This window comes from Thermobia domestica, chromosome 12 (assembly GCF_964235325.1).
Source record: "Thermobia domestica chromosome 12, izTheDome1.hap1.1, whole genome shotgun sequence".
In the NCBI taxonomy this organism is placed as follows: domain Eukaryota; kingdom Metazoa; phylum Arthropoda; class Insecta; order Zygentoma; family Lepismatidae; genus Thermobia; species Thermobia domestica.
The window spans coordinates 14,654,910-14,669,647 of NC_137465.1; positions in this window are offsets into that span (position 1 = coordinate 14,654,910).

Sequence of the window (14,738 nt, forward strand, 5' to 3'; positions counted from 1 at the left end):
CGAAATAAATTTGTTAGCTTTTCTCATTTTGCGTGCAACAATAATCTTTCTTACCAATTCTAAGAATTTCATTGACTTTACTTTTCTTACACTCTTTGTTCAGAAATAATACTGCATTTGTCAAATTTCATTCCATGTAAGAACTACTTTCTTTTTCCTTCTTTCGTCCATTCTAATCTTTTGTTTCTTTTTCTTAGTTGTTACTTTCTTTCGTTTCTCCTATCATACTTTCGAGCGTTGTTAGTTGCGATTCAAGTCGGCCGTCGTCATTAACACTAAAACTAAGAGAAGCTGATAAGCAAAATTGTTGTTCCATACCAACTTGCACGGATATCAACATAACGGGACTTTAGTTATTATAGCAAAGGAATATTTACATCGTTAATTATAACGATAGGTAAATGTTTCAACTAAAGAGTAAAATTTTAGATTCACTGCTAAATTTTTGTGTTTATCATATCATATAAGATTCATCAGTCTGCAATATTCTTTCCATTAAAACTGCAATCAGTCCCGATTATTCAGCTTCAACTATAATAGTTTCAACAATTTCATTCAGGTGAAAACGTACTCAGATAAAACTGAATATTTTATTTTCTAAAATGAAATCAGTTCAGTTGAAATGAAATTAAAAGTATTCAACGTATGTTTCCAGGGGTGTCATTTCAGATTTGCCTGACTGGGTAGGATCCTCCACCGTCATACAAGATTCACATTTTTTCCTAGTATATGAGTAGACAATCGATTAAGGTGTATTTAATTCTCAAACTCAGGTGGGCAATTACCTCTCTGTTACCTGTGTTGTGCATAGCCCCCAGAAAAAATCCTAAATACGCCACTGATGAGACCTATTACAAAGCTAAATCAATTTTTTTTAAAAAAACTTTTCTCGCTGTCTCTTACCATTTTTGCTCCATGCAGATCAATATTGAAACCGGAAGTTGCAGAGGATTTGTATAATTTCTGGTCTTAGTAGAAACCTAAAAATGGAAATGAAAAATATTCTTGAGACGCTTAATCGATGCTTCTCGCTAGCTGTTTTAGCGGTCAAAGTAAGACCGGAAATTGTTTATTTCTACCACTTCCGGTTTCAATAACATTCCATCAATAATCTAGATTATGTCCCACATTCGCGTTATATTTAAAACATATATAAAACATTAGTGCCCAATTAGTGTTATCGACCTTTGATGTAATATATATATATATATATATATATATATATATATATATATATATATATATATATATATATATATATATATATATATATATATATATATATGCTGTTGCAGAAACGTCAGGAACGAGAAAAAACTCAAGTTAGGCCCCACTTGCTCAACCAATTGAGATAAAACCCATGCAGAAAGTTAGTGTTAAATTAATGCTGATGCCGCTGCATAGAAACAAAATTACTGCTCTTAACAGAATGCCAAAAGATACACGAGAATCTTTAATGGCGTCCCATCAAAGGAAACAATTAATTTCTCATTTTTATAAGGGAAAACAATTTAATACTAACGTTGTGTGTGGGTTTTATCTAAAGCGATTAAGTGTGTAGGTTTCTTACGCAATAGATCTCCTGCAACAAAGTTAGCAGTTGCAACAAATTTTATAGCAACGGAGTTAGACAAAGGCGGTCAGATAGATGTTATTTATACCGACATCAGTAAGGCATTTGATGTCGTGGATCATGATGTTCTAGTGGCGAAATTAGCAAACCTAAACTTTACTAAGTCGGCAATAAAATATATTGTGTCGTATTTATGTAAGCGGTTACAATCTGTTCTATACAAGGAACACATCACTGAAAAGTTTGTTACTCTGTCTGGGGTTCCTCAAGGATCTCATCTGGGCCCTCTGCTATTTCTCCTACTTATTAGTGATATTCCGCTTTTTATTGAAAACTCTTAGATTGTCCTATTCGCTGATGATTTCAAATTATATTCTAGAATTAATTCAACTGAAGACTGCATACAACTATAACAAGACCTACAGCGAGATCAAACATGGTCTGATTGCAACAAATTTATTAAATGTATCCAAGTGTAAATCCCTTTCTTTTACGAGGAAAAAGAATCCCATCACCTTTGACTGTACACTGGAAGAAACTAAACTGTCTAGGCCAAGTACTGTTAAAAATTTAGGTGTTATTTTTGATCCTGAATTAAACTTCAATCAACACATAAATATGATAACAAACAGAGCATATAGCCTATTTTGAATGCACAGAATATGGCAAGACTTTGTCAGTGAGACAACGTTAGCAACACTTTATTTTACATGGAAATTAGATGGAAATTAGAATATTTTTCTGCTATAGGGACTCCCAATAATAATAAAAAATACTCTCAAGGAATAGAAAGCATTCAAACGAAATTCTGAAAAATGCTTACATATATATATATATATAAAAACAAGGTTTTATCCCAAATATTTTCCCTACAATGATCTAATAAACAACTTTAATTTTCAAACTTTAGAAAAAAAGACGGATGTTGGACTTGTTATTCTTATACAACATATTAAACAATAAAATTGATTGTATGGAGTTGATCTCAAAAATATCACTGCGGATTCCCACTTGCAAAACCAGAGCAGAGAATACAGGAACATTTTATTTTACGAAAATCCCCTATGTGGAGGCTGCGTACGTTATATAATGACATCGTAAATAAGCTTGATAAAGTGGATGTATTTGTCTTTCAGAAAACAGGTTCAGATCATATGTGGAACAAGAAATTTTCTGTAGAAATAATTAAGAATTTTATATATGTAACATTTACTGTATGTACACAACACTATAACTGGGCATTAAGCCTGTTGTGTTGTATATTAAATAAATAAATAAATGGATAAAAATCACCGTAAAAGTAAAGCGGAAGCCTTGAAAATTTAGTGTTATAGAGTGGCATTGAAAATTAGATAGATAGATGACATACTAAATGTAATAATATTGAAAAGAAAGGCCGTGATGACATCAAATAATAAAAGATATAAGGAAGAAAAACTATGTTGAAATGAAGCTATGAGTATAGAAACCTACTTGAAACTAACCGAAAGATCACTGAATCGAGAAGAAAGAAGAAAAAAATTTATGTCAGTAATGGAAGTGTATGCAGGTTGGTCCACAATAGCGTTTAACATTATAAATTTTAATAAGTCTAAATTTCCGGATTATAGGAACTTCAAATAAAATCAATAAATAAATAAATCAAACGTGAAAAAGCCAAGGGAAGTGCTGCATGTAAATACCTAGGTAAACACATGTGGCGCTGTTCAATTTTTTTTTTTTTTTTTTTTACCAGCAGCCATATTGTTTGAAACCGAAATTGCACCTTTCGAACGCCACACTTTCTTAGCCATTGGAATAATTTGCGTCATCCGTTGAGGTCTTTTCTACTTTTAACTAACCTACAGTATCTTACTATTTTAAATCATACTGTAGTTTTTCATTTTCATATTTGAAGGGTAAGGGGAAAAAACAAGGAATGTCCATATGTGTGCTTTAACGGGTGCTTTGTCCTATCTGTTGGTGACTGTTGGTACTATTTGACTGTATATGCATGCATGCGTAGGTGTAGAAATGTCCATGTAAAACGGGAAAAAGATTTGACTAACCCTATTCATTTTATACAGCTTTTCAATATTAAAGTGCCGTTTTCTCGAAAATGTAGTTTTGTGACATTCCTTCTTTTTTTCTTCTTACTCTTCATTTATTTTTCATATCTTTTTTAAATACGGGAAATGGTCGAGGCTTCATAACGAGGAACTGCGTAATTTGTACTATTTACCAAACATTGTTAGGGTCATCAAGTCTAGGAAGCTCACTTTTGCAGGTCATGTAGTCATAATGGAAGAAAGTAGAAATGCTTTCAAAATTTTGACTGGAAATCCAATCAGACACGACAATTAAGAAGGAATTGGTACAGGTGGGAGGACAATATTAAGATGGACCTCGCAGAAATAGGAAATCAAAGTAGAGATTGGATCCAATTGGCTAAAGACAGAAGTCAATGGAGAGATTTTGTGAACGTGGCACTGTACCTCCGAGTTCCATAGGTGATAGAGTTAGTTATTATGCCACATTCCATCAAAGGCTTTGACCAGGTCAAATTTATCGAAATCAAACTATGCGATATAGTAAGATCCAAACAATATTTATGAATGTAGTATATTGTTTATTGACTTACTTACCTTTAATATTTGAATAAATGCTCTTTATCGTGTTCGTACAATCAATTTATCCACGGGGTAAAAGTGGGGGAGAACGCGGGGGACGCCGTCCTCCCACCTCCGAAAAGAATGTACGGCGTCCCCCCAGTTCCTAAAAGAATACTATGGACAAAGATAGACAGGAAGGATAGCGTGATGTCATGCCGCTACCCACAGTTCCCCTACCTTTTAGTCCATTTTTATCCCTTCTTTATCAATTTATAGTTTTTCGACTATGCATCAGGCAACACTAAAAAATGTTTTAGATCTAACACTTGAATGAACTAGTATTATATACAACACTTGTGCATCTTACCGTCTCCTAGTTTTTCTCCAATTTACAATGGCACTTCTTGTTTCGTCTCATCTCGTTTTGAACGAGGGCAACATATTCAAAATTATAAAAGGCATGAGAAGAGTTTCTTATTGCTTAGTGATGCTTAGTAAACATAATAAACTAGTCAGGAGCTGTATTGAGGACGAGAAACACTTAAACATAACGATAACAGGTCGTAGCTACTAAAATGCGTCACATGAGAACCAGAGGAACTTAACTCCATTTTCGTAGGTTTACAGGCGAGAGGAAAAAATATTATTTTCTTAGAAAGATGTGTTTTAATAAGATGGTAATTGAGCTATACATTACAACAGGTGATCGACAAAGAGAACTGGTGGCGTTATGTTCCATTTACAAGTGGGGTTTTCGAAATTATGTCCCAACATGAAAAAAAAAACGCATTTTTGGAGTTACGTCCTCTGGGTCTCATGCGACGAATGAATGTGCAGTCGGCAAACTTTATTTTTTAGAAAAAAAAAAACTTTAAAATTTTCCCTTATGTGAACTTAACTGAATGCGACGATATGATCGATGTTTTGTTTTTCTGTTGTGGAAACGTGAATTTCGGAGAATTTCCTTTGTCATCAGACGACAAAATGACAGTGGTTTCCCACGCTTTACAGTGTGAGGAATGCAGCTTCCTTGATGTGGCAATATGTTACTTCGTAAAATGATGCTGCAATCTAAGTTTTGTTTCCCTCTACTTATGCTTATAATGGGGGCAGTTCTAACCACAAAACTGTGGAGATTGTTTGCTAGTACTAATGACATATAATAAAGGTCAATCCTGCAACCTCACTATTTTTAACTGGTTATAACTTGTTTTGACCGTATACTCTCGCTTTGCTTTATTTCACATACAAGTTGTTTCAAAGAATTAATTACCATTCGGAAAACAGGTATTACAATTCTTCATTATCCGATTTGTATTAAATTATTTCGGATCAAGTCATAATTTATCTCACAAAGTTAGGAAGGCTACTGTACAAATTCAATGTACACCATATGACCACTTCGCCTGTATACAGCCTGTTCTAATGCTGTCTTAGAATTGAATCAATCATTTGAGAAATCCGATTTGTCCAAAAACAGTCTTTTATAATTTCTTTATTTAAATAGTAATGAGTAAATCTAACGATTTTAACAGAGATCTGATTTATGCGGTGTGTAGAAGGTGTCTGTAATGGGTACTGAAATGCAAAGGAAAGGCGACTACTCCAGAAAATGCGAAAGTTTCCTCATTGTACCGAAAATAAATTTTAATGGACAAGTCGAGTTTCTCAAACGACTGATTCATTTAAAATAAACATACTTAAATCGTTTCCTGCCGTGAAGATTGCACCATGTGGGCCGGGATCTGAAATCATCTCTACGTGTAGTTCCTATTGGGAAACCAATAACGAGCGACAGCTCAGATTATTCTACCACATTCGGCAACAGAATGATTCAAACTGGAACACTTCTCGCCAGATGAGGTGAACTACGTCGAACTAGAGGACAGGAATATCTAAATCAATATTTAATGACAGACGAAAAGGGGACGAAACAAAACTTTAAAATATACAGAATGGGAATTAATTGATGACTTATTGGAAAAACAACATATCCCCCAAAATTTCGAAAACTAAGTTGTTAGCTTTCCTGAAATGGTTTCATCTACTGGCATAATTTCATGGATCACTGAACAATATTAAGTTACATGTATGTGGTTCAGTAAATGAAGAAAAGATTTCGTTCGAAACTTCGAGTAGAAAAAAAAAGCCCTATACCCTTCCTATATTCATATATTCATTAAAAGTTTTAGTAATGACAATATCAATGTAACATTATATAGGATGTTAGATAAACCAGTGTGATTGGCTCATGACAGAAGATAGATCAGTTACTACCGTTGTTGCAATTTCGCATTGATGAGATAATGTAACAAGGTTTAGCAGCCATGACAAATGTTCAAGAAAGTATTACGTTTTCTATCTTGGAGCATTCACCTCTGAAACGACGAGAAAGACAACTAAACGAAGCCATTTAGAAGAACAATGAACGTAAGCATAAAAGGAAATCAGGTAAGGGTTATACTGGTCGCACAGGTAAACAATTGGCAGGGAATAAAAGAGAAGACATTCTGTTTTGCAAAAGTGAATGTTGCTGATATAAGGACATAAATGCTACCACAAACAATGAACAATATATTCAGCTCATTTTATCAATTGGTAACACACAAAATGTTTATCTTTTGACCTGATTCGAAGGTTCTTTGTCGAACGTTTATGTCAGATAGAAAAATCGTCAACGTGTCTCGGTGATAGAATACTTTTCACTACATATTGCAATTTATCTTTCGAATCTGACTTAAATGTACGCAGACGTGCATTTTGCAATGTGCATGGGATCACTGAGAGTAGGTTGCGTACCGGCTCGGCTCGAGGCGAAACAAAGATAGTAAGGGAAGACAAATCAGTAAAGAAAAAACTTACATGCGCCCAAAGAAGACCAAATATGTAGACATCGTAACAGACCCAGCGCTATTGCGGAAGAAACGCTGGAAAGTGTAAAAAATCATATCAGGTGCTTCTCCCGGTACCGTTCGTACTAGAGCAGGTTATCAAATCCTTTGTGTTTATACATCGTGATAGTTAAGTCTGTGAAAGAGATGTGTGACTTTTACATCGCAAAATGTACGAAACACAATGTTTCTTCTATAAACCTTCATGTATATCGACAGGTATTCAACAATCACCTAAATACTCCATTTAAAATACGAAGTAGCAAAACATGCTAAACATACAGCATACTATACCAATTAGGATCCTGAATACGACTTATATCTTCGCAAACCTGAGGCAGTATATCAGACAAACATGATTGCCAGAATATTGGTAGTAGCAAATTAGTCATAGCTATGGATTTACAACAAGCACTCTAGACGCCGATGTTCGGCATATAAACCGTGTTTTCCTTGCGACAGTTACGGACATATTTTTTTTTGGTAGATATTTATTCATGTCATTATGAACCATTGACCACGTGCTTTTGGCCAGAATTTGTCACCTCTGACGGTAGTGAAGAAATTGGAAGCTGTATCCTCAAAGTAATGACAAACTTAACACAAAATCTGTATAATGAACATAATCTTATAACTTGCAGTGATCCGTGTGTGGGGACAGAACAAGAAATCTGTGATAACGACTCTATGATTGTACATACTGCAAACCAACGATTTTGAAATACTAGAATATCGATTTTTGATTCTAGGATACACGTTAATACGTTGTGATCCTGATTTTGGAGTCATTGAGAAAGCAAAAAGGATAACTTAATCTGTTTATTCTCCATGTTAGTGGAAGACGTTAATCAAGAAACCACGACGAAAGCAATCATTTAACGTTAGGACAACGCGAGACACGAAGGTGATATCATATTTGCGGTCTCATTTGGCAATACACAAGAAAAAAGGAGACAGGGGACCATATTAGATAAGCAACTTACATTTGATTCCAAAATGGCAGCAAAGTCATTCAAGTAGGATACACATATTCTGAATGTGAACCTTGCAGTTATGTTAATTTCCATGGGAGAAAAGCTAGATAGACATCCTTGCAATAAGATGCGCTGGATTGCAAGTATCCACACAAAAGAGCTATCTAAAAGCTTAACGAGCTTAGATTTCTACCGGACCAGGAAGGGAAATGGATCTATGATGTTCAAATTCACCTTTGTCAACTTTTGTTGTGATTGGCTGAGTCAGTTTGGATCAGCCAATCTGTGTTCAGAACCATTTTCCGAGATCTTATATATTTATATACAACTCTCTCTTTCTATACCGTGTCCAATGAAGCCAATATGTTCAACAGTCACACAATTATTATATTAAAATAAACGTTGTTTTGTTCAGTGATTTAATTTTCTAGTTAAATATATCTAGTTATTATTTATTATTATTTATAATATATATAACAACAGAATCAGGTCTGGCACATGTGTTTGCTTATAAGTATTAACTGTCTCACATTGAGTTTTCTATCATTATCATAGAAACCTGTGTTTCTATACAGATTTTGCACACTAAAGATGCAGTGCAGATACATGACGATTTACAATGATACATATTCAATATTTTATAATAATGTTCTGTTCAAAGCAGGGGTAAAAATGATGGGGAACGGGTAGGGACGTCGTTATCCTCCTTCCAAAAACTATCTATGTCGTACCGAAACTTACTAAAAAATACAATTGGCAAAGATAGCATGGGAACGGAGTGACGTCATGTGTCCCTTACCTTTCCTGATCCACTTTTTTCCCTGATTCAAAGTATTGAAGAGAATTAATTGAACATTTTAAATAAATTCCGATGTGGGATTCGCTATTATCGACCTATACTCTTCAATTCTAAATCTTTCGGATCTAATGTTGGTAAAGACATTCATATTCATAGCAATGAAGCATTTGTTGTCTCTTCAATTGGCCCTCACACTGTGAGTTGAATGCGAACGGAGATCAGGCGAAGGTCAGTTGTTGTTGTGGGTGTATCCAACATACTACCTGGTTGGGGCAGTTCAGTTACACTGTGAACTTCCGTAAGGACAAAGTGAAATGGCCGCTCCATAGAGAGTCATAGCGGCGTGTATGTTGTGCAAGTTCAAACTGGGGTCAAACACCGCTGCAGAAGGGGGGTCATATGCCAGGCCTTTGGTGAGGATTCCGTAAGTACGTGGACAGTGCATCGGTGGTTTAACAAGTTTAAGGACGATGAGGAAACACTCGAGACTCATCACGTGCCGGGATACTAACACATGCACAAAATGAAGAACTTCAGGCAGGATTTTTAAAGGCAAAGAGTGGCCAGGTGTATGAGGGACTGAGACTACAATTCACTGTGAGTGAAGAAACCATTTAACACCACCTCCATCAACTTGGAAAGTACTACAAGGTGGGCGGGTGGATCCAACATGATTTGACTCTGGACAACGCGAGCAGACTCCTGTATTTCTTTCCTGTCTCCTCTGAGGAAGGAGCTACGAGGGCTATCCAGAAAGTAGATTACGTTTTCATCTGTGTCCGCTAGGGGCGGGGCTAGCGCGGCCATCTTGGGGTCAGAGCGTTGCGCAGCTCAGTCGGCATCTAGCCGTGCTAGTGAGAGGTTCGTGCTGTGCTCCGTTAAGATACTGTGACGGTTTGAAATGTCTGCGTTAATTGAAAATCCCGCGAGCTGCGAGGTGCGTGCAGTAATAAGGTTTCTGACAGCAAAAAACTGTAAACCGATAGAAATCTATCGGCAGCTGTGTGAAGTGTATGGGGACAACATTATCACTGAAGGTGGAGTGCGACAGTGGGTCATAAGATTTAAAAATGGCCGAACCAATGTTCACGACGAAGATCGAAGTGGGAGACCCAGCAAAGTGACTGCCGAACTTGTCGAAAAAGTCGATGTTAAAGTCCGTGAAAATCGAAAGTTCACAATAACGGAACTTTCTTTGAGTTTTCCACAAATTTCGCGAAGTTTGTTGCACGAAATCATCAGCGAAAAGCTTGGTTACCACAAGTTTTGTGCAAGATGGATTCCAAAAATCTTGACAGAGGACCACAAAAATCAGCGAATGGCTGCAGCGTTGCACTTTTTGGACGCCTACAATAAGGATGGTGACTCTTTACTCGATCGCATCGTTACTGGTGACGAAACATGGGTGAAACACGTGAACTGTGAAACGAAATTGCAATCAATGCAGTGGGGGCACACAGGTTCTCCCCAAAAACCCAAGAAATGCATGCAAACAATGTCGGCAAGGAAGATGATGGCGACTGTTTTTTGGGACAAAAAAGGTGTGATTTTGGTGGACTTCCTGGAAAGAGGCACTACAATAAACGCTCAAAGGTATTGCCAAACTCTGCAGAACCTCAGAAGAGCAATTCAAAACAAGCGCAGAGGAATGTTGAGCTCTAAGATCTTGTTGATTCACGACAACGCCCGGCCCCACACGGCAAATGTCACGCGTGAAGTTCTTGAATCTTTTCAGTGGGAGTTGTTTCCTCATCCGCCGTACAGTCCCGACCTGGCACCGAGCGACTTCCACCTATTCCCAGCAATGAAGAAGTGGCTGGCTATGCAGCGTTTTGATGACGACGAACAGCTGCAAGAAGAGGTAACGAAGTGGTTGAAGTCGCAGGCGGCCGAATTTTTCGACGAAGGAATTTCCAAGCTCGTACATCGCTACGATAAATGCCTTAATTTGAATGGTGACTATGTCGAAAAGTAGTATTTGTGTGTGGCTTTCATCTGTATATAATAAAATTTGTTTCCTATACTTTGTTGATTTTTTATTCCAAAACGTAATCTACTTTCTGGATAGCCCTCGTATTTCTGGACAGAGTGTTGACACGTGATGAGAAGTGGGTCCTGTATGAAGCTCCACGGGACCGTCACCATTGATTAGCATTCCATGAATCTGTTCCAAAACAACCAAAACCTGCACTGCATCAGAAGAAGGTCCTCCTGTGTGTTTAGTGGACTGCTCGCGCCATTGCGCATCTGGAACTGCTACCAACTTGTCAGAACATCAATGCAACTGTGCACTGTCTGCAGTTGAACCATGTTCGGCCGTGTTCAAAAAAAAAAAAAATAAATAAATAAATAAATAAAGTCTGGATAAAAATGATAAAAATATTATTCACATTTTGAATAAAAAAGGGTCCTCCTGTTTAGAACAACGCTAAGCTCCATGCGGCTAGGATGACACGGAACGTCGTTTTACTCCTTGGATGGGAAACACTATTGTATCCGCCATACTACCCTGATATGCACAGTCCAATTATCACCTGTTCCATTCCTTCGACGATCACCTTAGAGAATCCCTAGTTGAGATGCAAAATGCAGTTGTTACCTTCCACGTCCCAGCAATTTCTATTGCGATGGAGTCCATGATGTTTTAGAACGTTGACAGAAGATCGTCGATACCGTTGTGAACTATGTTTGATCTTTCAGGTACGTCTTAGGTGACGTATCGATGATCGTAGGCTGTGGGTGAAAAAGTGACAGAACTTTCTTCGTTGCCTTTATACATTCAAAACCACAAATAATTCAATAATCACTCAGATAAGAGCCATTTTTCATTTACTCATTTCTACATAAGTTAAGATACTTTCCCCTCTTTCTCGTATTAGGTTTATATTTTGTATTTTCTAAAATGTCATATTAAAATGAACTGTATTGGTTAAAAAACTGGCCATTTTAGGTTATTCGACTAAGTATTTAGTTTCGTCTTTGATGTCATCTGATCCGATTCTTGAGAATGTTCATTGCAGTGGAATTTCGAGCTCTTCTATAAGGTTTTGCCTCCTATTTATACATCTACAGTCAATAGTTGAGTGGGTATGCTTGAATCCCTAACTGTAGGGGGTTTCCGTCGCATTTCTTGTGAAATGGCTGATCTGTAAGTGTTGTGTGCCCACGGTGATTAAAACCATGTTGCTAGAAAGCTGGTAGTACCCAAGTATTGCTGATCAACAAATATACAGAAACTAAAAATTTACTGTAAACATGTTTAAACAATTATTTCTAGCATTAAACTATTTTGTCCATGTATTAAATATGTGATTACAAAACATAGTTTTTATCGTCATAAAAATCATTCTGCTTGAAGTTCTCGGAAACTACACATTAGAATTTACCTTCAAACATGTCATTCTGTTAAGGTCAATATGATCAGTCGAGTGATATGTGTGTTAAGTTCGAACAATATTATAATTGAACTGAAACTTAAATCATTGAGTTATATTTGAGCTATACGTCATTAAGCGTGATGTGCACTATTTATTTATAACTATTTCTTTGCATTACCGGCATGTATTGTCTGAAGCCTGTCACATATGGGGAATGACGTGACTCGATGAACACACACAAATTAGGGAAATTGCCTGGGACCTGAATTTTAAGTACTATCCTGGCGTTTGCATAGTGTAAATAAGGAAAATATAGGAAAAACCACTCAATATGGCTGGCCTGTAAGAAGCTTTTTCATCTTTTCGACCGAATGCTCCCATCCAGGACCACTAGCAACTACAATATCCGAAGCCACCATCCTATGTACTTTCGGTTTCAATGTGTCGTATTATATATCAATATAGTATACGACGTGTATTAAAATTAACTTAACTTTGGAAGTAGCGCGTCTAACGGCCCTGAGAATGTGATTACTGAGTGAACCTAGCAACATGTTTAGGCTTCAAACTCTATTTGCTGCGTTTCGCTATAACCGTTAGTTGCTTAGCTACAGCCGTTGAAGTGAGCAGGTGAACAATCTGTTCGTCAGATTAGTGACACTGTGACAATGGAAAAGCTTGAAGAAAAACGTGTGTCAAATTTTGTAAACTTTTGCTACAAACTTGGCAAAAATTTTAATCATGCATACGGGGAGGACTGTATGAGTCGACCACAGTAATATGAGTAGTTTAAGTGTTTTGAAAAGAACATGATGTCGGTTGGTGAGGATTCCAGGCCTGTCGACCTTTCACATCAACATATGACGATCATATCCTGAACGTTCGTGACGTCATTCGTGGAAATTGTTGTTTAAGTGTTCAAGAAGTTGCTAACAAAGTGGACATCAGCATAGGTTCATGCCAACAGACTTGAACTGAAAAATTTCAGATGTGTCGTGTCACTGCAAAATTCAGACCACGTTTGTTAACTGACGATCAGAAACAGAATCGTGTTGAAATCAGTCAGGAACTGCTTGCCACGCCAAATGGCAATGAAGACTTCCTTAAAACATTTTTTCTGTTTCTCAAATTTAAAACTACTTTAAAATGATGTCCTTTCCAAACTATAGATGAGATTCATTATAACGCGACAAGAAATCTGCGGGCCATCCCATATTATAAGTTCCAGGATGTGTTCTAAAAGTGGTAGAAAGTTTGAGAACGGTTTATTGTTAGTAGAGGGGACTATTTGGAGGGAAGACAGTGCTTAAAATGTAAATGACCAATAGAAATTTTATTGCAAAAGTTTGGTCTTTTTAGACACATATCGTAGTTTAATAGTTATCATCATCATCATAGGTATTCTGCCATTATTGGCAAGTCACTTGACGCACCTGAGAAGCGTCCATGCTCCACGGTCTTCTGCTAACCTCTTCGTCTTCACATACGATTTTTCTGTTTTAATTTTGTCCGTTAATTGTAGTCTCCTTCGCTCCCTCCTCTCCTTCTAGCACGTCCGTCATGATACAGTTCCTTCTTAACCAAAGTCCCAATCAGTTGTTCTTCCTGTCCTTAATAATATCTAAAACTGTTCTTTTCTCCCCATCATTTCGAATATCTTATTGGTTCTCCGCTTGAACCAGCTAATACTCCCCATTGTTCTCTACACCCACATTTCGATAGCTTCCAGTCATTTTTCATCAATGATAGTTGTACAATACCGATTTTTAAAACTACAAATAAAAACTCTTTCGTCCCAAATTTCTTCACACTCACCTATATAATTTTGTTTTCTACTGAATCAGGTGTAGTGATCGGTAAATATCTCATTTTTGGACAATTATCTCCCTATTAAGCGCTAAAAATGTTGTAGAACTTTAGAAGTTAGTAATAAATACGTTTAAAAAAATATTTATTTTTCCTTGGCCTAATGTCCTCTTATAAGTCGATAACTTGAAATATAAATTAATCTAACTGCAACATCTTACGAGCTTCATTGCGAAGACAAGAATCCAGTTGTGCAATTACAGCGTGTTGAATTTTATTAATGTCCATTCGAATGTCAAGGTAAGTGCAAATGCATGTTTCTTCCGAGAAAGGCCACGTGTTCCGACAAATTATTAACACCAACGATAACAACCAGAACAAAATAACTTTACAATATGGTTCTCTTTCTCCGGTTTTGTACTTCAAATTACAGGGTCAAAGCAAAATTATTGTCTCAAATTTTTATTTTAAGAAAAGAATATGACAAAAGAATAATGTCAAAGTTCTGGGTTTTACTTCCACAGACGGTTCTATCAAATAGAAAATTTGCAGGTGGAATTGGGTTTTTATTGTGGTTCTTCAGCAATCGTGTGTGTGTATGTTTATACGCTGTTATCACTTGAAGAAGTTATTGGGAGAAGGGATACATGTATGAGTACTTTTCTATAGGCTATGCCTTTACAGGATGCCAGAACATACAAACACTAAAAGTCAATACATAGTATGC